This window comes from Peromyscus leucopus, chromosome 2, assembly GCF_004664715.2.
Source record: "Peromyscus leucopus breed LL Stock chromosome 2, UCI_PerLeu_2.1, whole genome shotgun sequence".
In the NCBI taxonomy this organism is placed as follows: Eukaryota; Metazoa; Chordata; class Mammalia; order Rodentia; family Cricetidae; genus Peromyscus; species Peromyscus leucopus.
Window position 1 is genome coordinate 73,737,409 of NC_051064.1, and position 13,464 is coordinate 73,750,872.

Below are 13,464 nucleotides of genomic sequence, written 5' to 3' on the forward strand. Positions count from 1 at the left end.
GTCTTTCTCTTCTGACCTACTCACGTAACTTATAGAGACCTGCTTCCTTGGGGCACAGAACAGCTGGTGGCATCTGGATGAGCAGACAGGATGTTCAGAACAGAGAGAAAGCCAAACCATGCTGAGGGTGGGAGACAGGCAGAATCAGTAAGAAAGAAGGCCACTGGGACAGGAAGGCACAGCAAATAAGGAGACCATCCACTGATGGCTTCTATCCCAAAAGTGAAGTAAAGAAGTTTCAATTTTTTCCTCACAGAGAACTTTATAATCTAATATTATCCTCCTTTCTTCCATGCTTACTCCTCATCCTTTAATTTTCCTTTTCACTTCCATTCTTTGCTTCCTCTAACAATATATCTTTGCTTCATATTCCATTTTTGCCGGCCCAATCACTGCCCTTTCGGCATCACCTACCTGGTAAGACTGACCAACAGTTACTCTACTGAGTTCACTATTAGGAGGGAAGACCCCACAGCACCAAGGTAGGACTGTCTATTCTATGTAAGCATGGATAGCCTTTCTATGTGATCAGTCAGTTAGAGACAGGCATTGCAAGTGAACCTCAGTCATTTTTCCCAGGGTGGAGATAAGCCAGGCAGGCAACTGACATTCGGCTCTGTGGTTGTCTCCCTGGGAGATGATGGCATAGCAAACTTATCAACTGCCTTCTTTGGAACTTCCAACCTCCTCACACTACCACCAGCTCACAGACTATGCCATCATCATGTGAATTACACCAGCATCCATGGATATCTATTTACATGGACTAAAAGCAACCATCTTGTCACTATTGGCTCAAAGGGAAAAGTGTCTTTGTTTACGTGTGTGTGTGTATGTGTGTGTGTGTTGTGTGTGTGTGTGTGTGTGGTTTGTATCTGGGGCATGTTAATGTGCATGCATGTGTAGTGGTTGTGTGCATATGGTGTGTGTGTTGTGTATATATGTCTGGTATGTGTAGTGTGTGGGGTGTATATCTGGAGTGTGTATGTTTGGTGTTGTGTGTGTGTGGTGTGTGTGTGTGTGTATGTGTGTGTGTGGTGTGTGTGTGTGTGTGTGTGTGGTATGATGCAGGGTGTGTGCATTTGTGGATGTGTTTCTTTTTTAGTATGTGTGTGGGCTTACATATGTGTGAGGGAATACATGAGCATGTAGGGAACAGAGGACAGCTCAGGTGTCATTCCTCAGGTGCCAACTACTCTTTGTTTTTGAGACAGTCTCACCCTCTCCTGAAACTCATGAAGTGGTCTAGATAGGCCTGTCTGTGAGATACAGGGATTCTCCTGTCTCTTACTCCCCATCACTGGGATTACAAGGGCATATTACCACACCCAGATTTTTTAATTTAACCCTTGTCCTCTGTATTTAGAATAGTGTGTTATTGGATAAACTATCTGCTCTGCCCATTCTTTGCTTTCTCATTACTCTTTTTTTTTAAAGATTTATTTATTTTGTATACAGCATGTATGACCAGAAGAGGGCACCAGATCTCATTACAGATGGTTGTGAGCCACCATGTGGTTGCTGGGAACTGAACTCAGGACCTCTGGAAGAGCAGTCAGTGCTCTTCAGCCATCTCTCCAGCCCCTCATTACTCTTACTATTATTACTGAATGAAACTGAGGTATTCTTCTGGATCTTTGTTGGCTTTCAAAGTCAAGTCAACATGGCTGGAGATCTCATAAGAAAAGCTAAGTCGTTAAGTCACCTCATTTAGTCCTCAACAATCTCCTCTACTAACCCTTTCTGAGTCCCATTAAAAAAATTCCAGAGATAGGAAAAAAGGCAGAGTACTAATTGCCAGTTGAAACACAAAGGCCATAAGTTCCCATGATTTCTGAGGAAAGGAAGAACCACTCTAGTTTTGAGAAGTTAGAGAAATCTTCATGGTGTGGCAAGAACAAAAGATGTTCAGAGCATGGGCGGGCTTAGCAATGACATGAAGGACCTAGTTGGGACAGATTGTGTGGGTAGGGCTACTAAGGCTGACCTGGGAAAATGAGTCAGAGAGCAAGGAAAGGCTAAGTCTAGTTGGTACTCCGTGCGCGTAGGTGCTGCAATTTGTTTCTCAGTGTACAACTCAAAGAAACAGCATGACTTAGGAAGAAATAAAAGTTCAGGGGAAACACATTGTGTCCTTGGCTGGAAAGTTTCTTAGCTATGCAATCTTGGGTCAGTCTCTTAAACTCTGAGTCTCCATTTTCACATCTACTAAAAGAAATAATATCTGATGGTACACGTCACATATTTTATGTGGCCATGAGGGTCACATAAAAGTAATATTACAGAGAGTCCTGGGAAGAGTTAACCAGCCTGCAAATGAAAAGGGACATTGTCTGTCTCTTCCTTCCTTCCTTCTTCTTTCTTTCTTTCTTTCTTTCTTTCTTTCTTTCTTTCTTTCTTTCTTTCTTTCTTTCTTTCTGTAACTTTGTTCCTCCTTTTCCAGTAATCCTGTAAGAGAAATTGCTTGGAATCTTATAATCAGAATATCAGGGTTTATTTAACGTGACTAATATTCATTACAGCAATAACAGGAGTCAGGGCTGGTGTAGTGGAAAAAATATGCATGTTGGAGACTGACCAGGGTTTGAATCTTGGCTCCACTCTGCACTAGCTGTCTGACCTTGGCTCATTGTTCAGTAAGAGTTGTGGGTTTCTCATCTGTTAAAATTGGGTGATAACAGCTATCCTGTGGCATGTTATAAAACATAAATAAAGTCACCAGTGTGAAACCCTTAGTTTGGAGTCTGGTACATAGTAGGTATTAGAGATGTTCTCCCCATTCCTGCCATGCACACATCGACACCACTGTCTCCCTGTCAGCCCTTATTTCCCAGAGACTGCATTCCTACAGGCTCATAACAAAGACTGGAACAAACTGCAGTATACAAACGGAGAGCATTTACCCAGACTACTTTCATTCTTAAAATACTTTCTTTTAAGGACCAGCCACAAAACTGGCACTGTTATATAAAGACCACATCACTTATACCAAACTTACCGAGTTTGTACACTAGTTTATTTGACAATTATCCCAAATGTCTAGCTGTATTAGAAGACATATTGCCTCATAAACCTTCCCATGCAGTGCTGGCTGTGGTCATAAGGAGGCGCAAGCCAGTTTGGTGGAAGTTACTAGATGTTTTGACCATGTTTTAATGGTGAAACACAATGAACATGAGCAGGCGCAGTGGTGTGCCTGGTCTAATTTTCTCTACTTTAATTTGGGGTTTTCTTCAAGCTTTTCTACTGAGTAAAGTTAACCTTCAGTCAGAGTTTCCACCTTCAAACACTGTATGTGTCATTTTAGTCGATGAAAGCAGGATGCCAGAGAAATTGGAATTAACAAAGTCTATCCAGGGCTCCAAAACATGAGGCTAGTGGGGAGCTCAAAGCAGTTAGTTATGTGAAACAGCACAGTTCCCCACAGCGAGTTAGGGAGAGCAAGCTCATTCAGAGTGTGCTTTCACCAAGCCGTTTAACACAGTCATAGCTCTGTGTCTTTGTCTCCTCCATGAATGCATCCTCCATGACGGACCTGACAGTCGGCTTCACTGGGTGCTTTAGATTTGATGAAGTGCCACTGCATGTTATTCACCTTTTGGAGCACTACCTGATGTGATGTGAACACGACCAGTAACAATTATTTTGCAGCTGTTGTTTGGGGATTTTCCTTCCCTGGGAAATCTTCCGACATCTGCCCTTCATATTCCACACTCGCACCTGATGCTCAATCTTGAAACTTCTTACTAGAATTTCAAGGCTGGGATAAGAATCAGAGACTTTTGAATCCACCACTGCTACCCTTTGGCTTTAGCTGCTATGAGTTCCACATTTTTTAGACTTTTTCTTTAAATTCTAAAAGCCCTATGCATACTAAATACTAATAATGCGTTCTACTTCTGGAGAGAGAAACTTAAGGCCAGATAGGTGTCCCTCATGTAGTCAGTACCATATCCTGCAAGCTGCCTCCTGGCAATGGGTAGCCCAGTTTGGGGAAGCTTCCCAATATGCCAGGATCTGAGGGGTCCCTTCTCTCACCCCTTTTAGAGACTCAGTGTGCATTCCCATCTCCAGTTCCCTGGACAGATGGGTAGACTGGGTGCCCTTTGGAAGGCCTCTCTCCACTGAGAGACTATTGGGGATTTTCCATCCTAACTTTGGCGCACTCAGCACTCCCATTTCCCTTTTTCGATCCACTGGTGACACTGACAGCTCATGACAGCCTCAGAACTTGGTCAAATTCCCTTCCAGTTAGGAAACACAGCCAACGAGGCTGTGAGGGAAGGTTGGACCTACAGACAACAGGCTATTTCATTTTAGTGAGGCACTTTGCTAAATTGATCGCAGCTCAGCTTGACCCTTCAAACTCACCACTGGTCATTTCCTACCACCTCAGAGGGAACCTCCACACCTCTGCTCTCACTTTCTGTAAACACCAAACCAGTGAACTAATGTGTAAACAGAGGCTTTTCCTTCTAGATTTGTTTGCGTAAGTGGCACAAGCTTTCCTGTCCCTGTCTGGGAGAGCCTGCTCATTTTCCCTTCATCCTCTGCTTCTCTGTCTATCTCTTTTCTGTGCCTTAGGTTGTTTTAGTGGTCTGGTGGTAAAACTGCAGGGAAAATAGACTCCATTTTCAGTTTCTGATGTTTGTGATTCTAGTCTTTTGTGAGTTCAGACAGTCAACCGCAGCCCTTAGCCTTGAACTTGACTTCTGACTACTGAACTATTTTTATGGCCATAGAGGGCAACAGTGACTGGAACACCACCAAAGCATGAAGTGTCTCAGCATCTTACAGAGGGCAGAAGAGATACATAAAGGAAGTCTTTTCCCAAGAAGATGCCATGTAGAAAAACACAATTTGCCTGTAGTTTGGCCATACACAAAGAAGGAGGAATCTAGATTTTGCAAGTAACAGTGGCCAGCATAAAGTCGGACACTTCTTTGCCCTTCCTTAAAATTCTTTGTATGCAGGCTTTAGGGTTTACTCTTAGTTAGACTGAGACATTCTCAAATCAGGTTTTGCAGTTCTTGCTCCTAGAGACAAAGCTGACTAGGAAAGGACAGAAATGAAGGATATGGATGAAGGATTTGATGTCTTTAAAGGCAAAGATAAAGTCACACATGGACATTGATGGAACTAGAGAAATAAGAGACAGTTCCTACTTTCAAAAGACTAGTCGGATCCCATGATTAATTGGGTGCAATGTTCAGTACACCAGTGAAGGAAGTTATAGTAGATGACATATTGAAAACCCTGTTATCAATTCTTTGGGCCCAACAGTGACACCTGGGAAGTGTGCATGTCTTCTATTTCATTTCCTCCCAAGTCCTAAATGTAGCATCCTCTTTCCAAAAATCAATTTGAATTTAATGATATTTTCAAACAGCTTGGCATACCATGTCATTTCTCCAGTAGTCTTTCTCTTGAACTTGAACTCCATTGTCACATGACCCTATGAATGTCATCTCTGCTTTAGCCCCAGGAAAGACAAAATCTGGAGAAGTTATTAGGTTTGTTAAAGGTCACCCAGAAAGATCTACACCTACTGTTGTGATTGTATTGTACTAACTTAAAATACATTTGTTATTTGCCTAAGATTATGTGATTCATATGGAAGTGTGGCCCAGAATAAATTCCAGATGCTGCCATATTGACAACCATTAGTGATGATGTAATTCTTGATTTATCTTCCTAAGTTCAGTGTTATTTAGCTAGACTTTCCATCTGCTATATAGCAAGCATAGCTAAAACTAGAACCAAAGTATAAAGTCTCTGAAAACCTCTTGTACCTAAAACACCATGGCTACTACAACTTGTGAAACACATGTGATTTGTCTTTGTTTAATTGTATTTCAATGAAAAAGACAAACTCCAGGGCCATTAGTGAGTTATGCATATTTCTTTCAATGTGGTCAGTTGTACTATTTATCAGTTGTGGTTTGAGTTCTACAGGAAGGAAGTTAGATGGTGGGAAGAGAAAGTTGTGTATCTTAGATCTCTATGGTTTTGTTGTGAAAGTAGTAGTTTGACACAAATTGTCATATTCCTCTAATAGCACTTTTAAAGCATATTATTGTGCATCAAGGTATTGTGCTTTCTTATGTAGCCAGGGATATTTTATGCTTTATGGGCTACTCTGAAGATCAGTAAACTTTGAGCTCCTGGGACTATTAAAGGAAATATTACCTAAAAATAAGTAAATACTATAGGGAGGACTGTTTGTGTATGTCTGAATGAGCATTTACCTAGTGTGAAGAGTGTTGAGCTATGGATATACAACACTTAACAGTACACATGGCCAGATATGAACCTATCCATGTTGAAATCCCCCATAAGTAAGCAGCTATGTGGATAAGTGCTGATATGAAGAAGACCTGGGTGCTGAGAGAGCACAGGATGGCTCCCAGGAATGGTGAGGATAGGCCTGAGTCCTGAGGTATGATCCACATTAATCAAATATGTGTAGCTAAACTGGTTAAGAACTAGGCGTCCAAGCCAGGCGGTGGTGACACATGCCTTTAATCCCAGCACTCGGGAGGCAGAGGCAGGTGGATCTCTGTGAGTTCGAGGCCAGCCTGGTCTACAGCACGAGATCCAGGAAAGGCGCAAAGCTACACAGAGAAACCCTGTCTCGAAAAACCTAAAAAAAAAAAAAGAAAGAAACAAGAACTAGGCATCCCTATACTTGTCTTCTACTCAAGTGGATTCTAAAGGCCATTTTCAAAAAGCCCAATGAGAAAAATAGCAGCTGTGTAGTTCTGAATAAAATGTATTCATCATAAAAATAGAGCCTTTTATTCTTTTACAGTTCTTATAACTACCTTTTATGATAGAAGAGACATTATAATCAGTGACATCTTTCCCCCTTTTTGAATGCCCTCTTTTTCTCATGAAGATTATCAATCTCTACTTAATTTGATCTCATTTAAAAAATAATCCAAGGATCTGATCTACCCCTTTTTGCACCCCAACCAAGACTCAATACCACACCTCCTCTAATACAAATAGCCATACCTATCTCATTGTATTCATCATGGACTCATCATGACACTTATAAGTGGAAAGACCTCAGAAAAGTGGTGTTATCTCAACTGGTCATAGGTTCTTCACAGGTACATAGGAGAGAACCACACTTAGACTTGACAATTTTTTTTAAAATTCGAAAGAATATCTGTTTGAAAGTGTATCAACAGGGTCAGAAGGTTTAAAACACCCTAAATGATGTTAATTATCTCATTAGGTTGCTTTTGTTACTATCATTATCATCATCTAATTATTTTACTTCATTCATAAAATCTTTAGCTTATTACAGTATAAATGGTTTCTCTTCCCATATTTTTATGACCAGTTTAATCATAGTATATGATAGTATCTCAATGAATGTTGATAGATGAAAATAGAAATGAAATAATGAATGATGGATAGAGAATAAAGAAGTTGGGAAATAAAGAATGAGGGTAGACAAACAGGAAAAAAGGGAGGAAATTGAGGAGTTAATGAAAGAATGTCATGTACAATAAATGAATGAAAGAATAACCAGTTTTTCAATTATCTTTGCTGCTGTTATATTTTTCTTGCCTAGGGGTCAAACTTCCGTATAAAAGCTATTATTTCAGAAAGCAAACATTCAAGATTCCAAGAATTTAATATACCCTCCAAGAACTGTGTGTGTAAGAGAGTCTGTTGTTAAAGAAGAGAGGCAAGCTTGGCCATTTATAATGATGAAACTAAGCAGGAAAATAAATTCCAAATCATTAGGGCCCTTGGGATAAAGTACAAAATTCAGGTTTTAGAACCGATCACAGCTTGGAGAAAGCTTGTTGTTTGGAACAAGAATATGGACGCAATAAACATTCTGAGGTTTATCTTGCTTTGATGACTTGCCTCGCACAGCTTTGATCTTTATATTTGATAATCATTTTCAAATGGTCTGGTGTGTTCTGAAAGTGAAGTTGTGGTTGATGAATCCATGGGGCTCCTTGGAAATGGCAAGCTGTAATTGGAATTTGGAACTGGACAGTGATGGGACAGGGCCTTGTCCAGTGAGTTGGAGAAACAGGGTGACCCATAGTGGGAGCAAGGATGATGCACATACTGCTCAAGTGATGGGAGCCAGAGCCAGAGTCAGCAATGGAATGCAAGCCCAATAGGCAGTGGGAGCTGAGGCAAGTTTCCTTTAACCCCAGTAGCAAGTTCAAAACAGAAGAATACATCTTGGAGTCTTTTCATGAGTTGGGCTTCTAGGTACTTTATGATGCATGATCATACTGAATTTTAGATCCTCCTATCTACACCAGATTTTATAATCTCCATTTTACAGGTGAGGAAATTGAGAGGCAGAGCCTGAGCCTCGTGTTCAAGGTCAAAGGGCCACTGCACAGAAGAAGGTTTCGAATCCCTCTGTCTCTGTCTTAAAATAGCCATCTGCTACCTTTTCATTTAACCAAAGAACTGTTTTTAGCTTGGCCCACTCTCAGCTCAGACAAATGCTCCACAAATTGAGGTCACCTACACATGTCCAGCACCATCCTCTGTGACCAGCCTGCACCCATCAAAGGCCCAGGGAGCAGTAGAGGAGAATAAGATTCTCACTTGTGCACAGAGGAAGTCAGCTGAAAGGTGACCTGCTTTGAATCTGAATAGAAATCAGAGCACATGAGATTTGACCTGGGCTTCCTGTGAGCCATACCTCTGACCACTCTTCTCTCAAACAGGCAAAATGGTGTTCCAGGGTACTGAGCTTCTAGCACTGAAGGAGCTTAGTCTTTCCCAGACCTTTTCCCATGACTTCATGTAAGGAGTTTGTTGTTGTTTTGCATTTTGAATGTGGTTCCTTTTTGCTTGTCTTTCAATAAAGCAGGCCCTGACAGCACTCTCATTCAGATTATTACAGAGTTGTACCATCTCAGGCCAGTACGTTTAGGAAATATGTTGTTGGCACTAACCAGCAAGTGAGATGCATAAAGAAAATATTCTAATGACAGTTGAGTAGAGAGGGCTTTGATCTCCCTCCAGGACTGCACTCATGGCTTTGAAATGCAGTTCTGGCAAAGGGCTAAAGTCTGGGCGCCTTGGCAATCAGGGCTGGGCTCCCTGAAACAGACATTCCAGGGGACCCACAACCTTCACTGTGGAATCCAGGTGCATGAGATGGGCAGGAAAAAAAAAAGAAACACAGACACCACTGCTGAGAAATAGCTTTGGGGAAGGGACCTAAGCTTAACAGAGGCATTGCAGTATAGATTACCACTTCCAAAACTCTGTTTGCTTGTGCTGTTAGTGGGGTTTTGGCAAAGATGGAGGATGTGGCAAGAGTGGGGGCCTGTGTGCGATTGTGGTCAACTATGCTGGAGAACACTTCAAGAACTTTCTGTGTTGTTCTCATTCCTTGTAATATAAGGTTATGAAAAATGTTTGCCATCAAAAGTATAAGGGTCTCAACTTGTTCAGGAAAGCATTTCTTAAAGGTGAAAATTCTGTAACTCTTTCCTTTTAAATACGTGTCTGTGTGCTTCTTGTGCACTTAGCTTTTAGTTGGCTGTGAGCTGGACAGCAGCAATCTGGTTCACAAGCTCAATGACCAGGACCAGACACTGGTCTTAAGCTACAGAGCAGGCTCTGTATAGTGAGATGAGATGTGGCTAAATATCTATGCAAGTTCTGCATAGAGGTGTCCAGATGAGGGAGATGGAGACTGCCACCCTCCCATGGTCACCTTTCTAAGCTCTATACCCTGGAAGGGAATGGTTTCTACCTGAAGCAAGAGGTGACGTCACTCACAAACAGAAAGGGGCTGAAATTAAGATCAGATGGAAATAAGTGAGAAGAGACAGATCCATGGCTTGGTGCTTCTCTTTCTTGGTGACATGTGACCTCTTACAAATCACCTTACTTCATTGAGCGAGCGCTGTGCTTGCTCACTGTGGTTTGATGCTATGTGATTTAAAAGACAAGTGCCCAAAAGCTTCAAATGAGTGATATTTCTCTGTGTGTTTTGAGAAAGGCTTCAAGAGGCACAGAAATTATAATTTTGGACATAACTGTTAGAAGCCCACAGTCTAATGGATGAGATTGGTGCTCACAGTACAAGTAAAGCACAAAACAGAACGATAAAAATTAGAATTAAAAATAGGGTCAGTATTCTCATTTTCAGCTACTAGTAATGATGCATTTAGAGTGTTAGTCACAACATTAACTAATGTAATACAGGTAGCCTACACTAACCAGTAAGTGCCTTGTATTGAGCTAGGTGCATGCATTGAGCTAGGTGTATCACCCACTCTGTCTCTAGTCTGCTCAACACTCATGAGAGGTGGTTTCTCTGATCTCTGAAATACAGTTGGAAGTAGTCAGGATAGAGTACCAGACCTCCTTCCTAAGGAGGGAAGATTTTACATGATTAACATTTAAGAAGGGATATTGGGAGACAGAGATGGAAGCTAACAGACAATTTAAGGAGCAGCTATAATTAGGAAACACACAGGGGGCTCTGGGTAAAGAAACTATGAGATGCTGCATGTTTGAGATTGCAAGTGAAAAAAAAAAGTTTGGATAATGGGGAAGAGACACTGGAAACAGACCGGGAGAACTATGCAAAAGGGAACTGCCAGCTTCATTCACTTCAAGAGAGGGGAAGTAGGAGGCAAGGCAAAGAGAGGAGCTGCATTGTCTGGCTCTGTGCTAGCGGAGTCCTAACCTGTCTCAGAGCTGGCAGACTCAGACACTTACAGCAACTTGTTTACAGACTTGGGTCTCTATCCATCACTGCAGATTATTTGCATGCAAGTTAATAACCAGTGTTTAGAGTTTGATCAATTTCTTTAGGAGGTATAGGTTACTTTTTCAATAAATTTCACAGATTTGTAATATACATACAATGCTAATGTGTTAGTTGCCTTTCTTATTATCACTGTCACCAAAATACATGACAGAAACGGCTTATGGGAAAAAGGATTTACTGTAGTTCATAGTGTTAGAGCGTTGAATCCAGGTTGTCTGGCCACCCACTGCTTAGACAGAGCATAAGCAGTGGGGACAGTTGGTAAAAGAGAGTTGTTTAACTCATGGAAACAGGAAGCACAGAGAGAGAAAGACTCAAGACCAGGTATAACCTTCAAGTAACCTAGTTCAGCTAGTCTCACTTCTCAAAAATTCCCAAATAGTACCACCAGCTAAAGGCCAATTGTTGACACTGGAGCCTGTTGGGTATTTCTTATCCAAACTATAACTGCTACTCTTTCCATAGTTGCAAAACAGAAAGTCAAGGGACCTTATCAAGTAATTTTTTTTCATTCAGGTGAAATATCTATAGACTACAATCTTGCTTCTAAATTTTCTGCCTCTGGTGCCTTCCCTTCCATTTACTGCTTAAGGTAAAAGATGAAAACCACAATATCATCTTCAAGAGATAAGAGGATGGAGATAATAAAGACCCAAACAGACTACTACCTTCAAAGGTTTCCCCACATGCCTTTGGGAGACACCCAGTTCAGCTCCACACTGGTGGAAGACTTCAGTTGACAGAGGGAAAGCTTTTAGTAACAGAGCTTTTTCCTTTGGGTGGATTCCCTGCAACAAGAGAGACAGGGAGGAGAAAGGCCAGTGGGGCCAGTAGCCTGGCTAGTTGCCGTAAAATCTAACTCCTTTTGAGAGATGGAGCCTTCCCAAAGAATGAGAAAACCCCACATGTGAGCCAGGGAGAAGATCCAACAACCCACATTTCTGCTTTGGGCTAGGATGAATACCACCTCTTGAAAAGATTGGCTCTGCAATTACCACTGAATAAACAACCAATTAAAATGTCTTCTTTCCCCCTGTGTCTTCGCCCATGAAACTTTTTCATCTCAGAGTGTAGGGGCAGAGAGGTGGCTTTCTCTAATAAACTCTGTCTGCTGTGCCTGGGAGATCATTTGAGGGAAATGGGTAAATCAGCTAGCAAAAACAATGTAGAAAGGGTTGCTCCAAGACAAATCTGGGATCCTCTGCATTTTCACTCTTCTCTCTGCATTATTTTTCTATTCCTCATGGGCTGGGGTCAACTTAAAAGAGAGGGTGAGTGGGAATTGATAGGCATGGATAGAGTGCACTTGGCCTTGTAACTAGTTGTGTAACCTTTGCACCCAATTCCTCCATCTGTAAGATGAGGATACATGAAAATTACTAAATCTGTACCAGGGTTCTCTATATACCAGTCATCACCCAGACTCATTTCCAGTTCCATTATTAACTTCCTTAATCCTCTGAATAACTCTAGGAATGGTGTTCCATTATCATTCTTGTTCTCTATATAAAGAAACTTGAACAAAGGAAGGTACGTAATTTGCCCACACACCCTTGATATTAAAAAGATCTGGATTCAAACATGGAGTTGCATAGCTTGGGAGTAATCCATCTTACCCATGCTACACACTGAAGTGCCAGTAATGAGACATGTGCACTCCAATTGGCATGCTGGCATACTGCAAGTACTCGATTAAATGCTGACTTTCTCAACCCTCATTCCAATCTCAGATGGCAGAGTTATTTGAACTCCTCATGAGGCCTGTAGTAGAAGAAGCTAGATGTGAGTCCCTAGAGAAAGGCACTCACTTGCAAGATTTTGAGCCAATATTCTAGCTTATAATGCTATCCCTGGAAGTAGCCACTATGAGCCTGCATTTCCTACCCCATTAATCTTTTCTTTTGACAAGTCATCAAATTGATGATCATATGGAAGTTTGACCTCATAGAGACCTATGATGGGAGTGGCCAGAATGCAGTAGCTGTCACACATCATATCCTATTTCAGATTGGAGTAGAGATGAGGCAAATGCAGCCTCTGAGTCAGGAATCACTGAACCTGAGACCAGGACCTCGATATTTTAGCTTCCATATTGGACAATTTAAATTCAACTCTACCAGTTTTTACAGAGGTCTCACTGCATATATACCCTTAGCCAAATGCTAGGTACTAACAGAAGAACAAGGCGCCTTCTCTATATGTTGCTGCCCTAAGAAGATGGTGTATGGTGTATGTACACTTAAAAACATCAACACATTTCTAACCTCACCCAACAAGGACTGTCAGCTACTCACAAGAATTCCTGATGAGCAGGGTGGCAGATGAGAAGTGGGTAGCTTTGAAAATGAGCACGGAATGCTAGTGACTAACCCAAACAGAGAGCAGAGGCAACCTCTTATATATAGTCTTTCTGTTCTACTGTGGGAGTCCACCAAGAGTAGATTCTTGTTTCTTAAGCACATAGAATCCAAGTCTCCTTTTTCAAAGCCCCCCTCTCTCTCCCTTGTTCTCTGTCTCCCCTCACTCTCACTTTTTTGTTCTTTCTTATTCTTTCTCTCTCCTTCTCTCCTCCCTCTCTCATTTCCTGGCTCCCTTACCAACAAATTTCTCCCTATATTCAAGAAGTGATTACTGTAGCATGAAGACTTCATTTCTTTCTGAGGTATTACCACCTCAATGAC

General features: G+C 41.5%; 1 protein-coding gene across 1 annotated transcript in view; it reads left to right on the forward strand.

Annotated features, from left to right (window-relative positions):
• Positions 1-13,464, forward strand: part of Pappa (pappalysin 1) — a 252,295-nt gene that overhangs the window by 50,068 nt on the left and 188,763 nt on the right.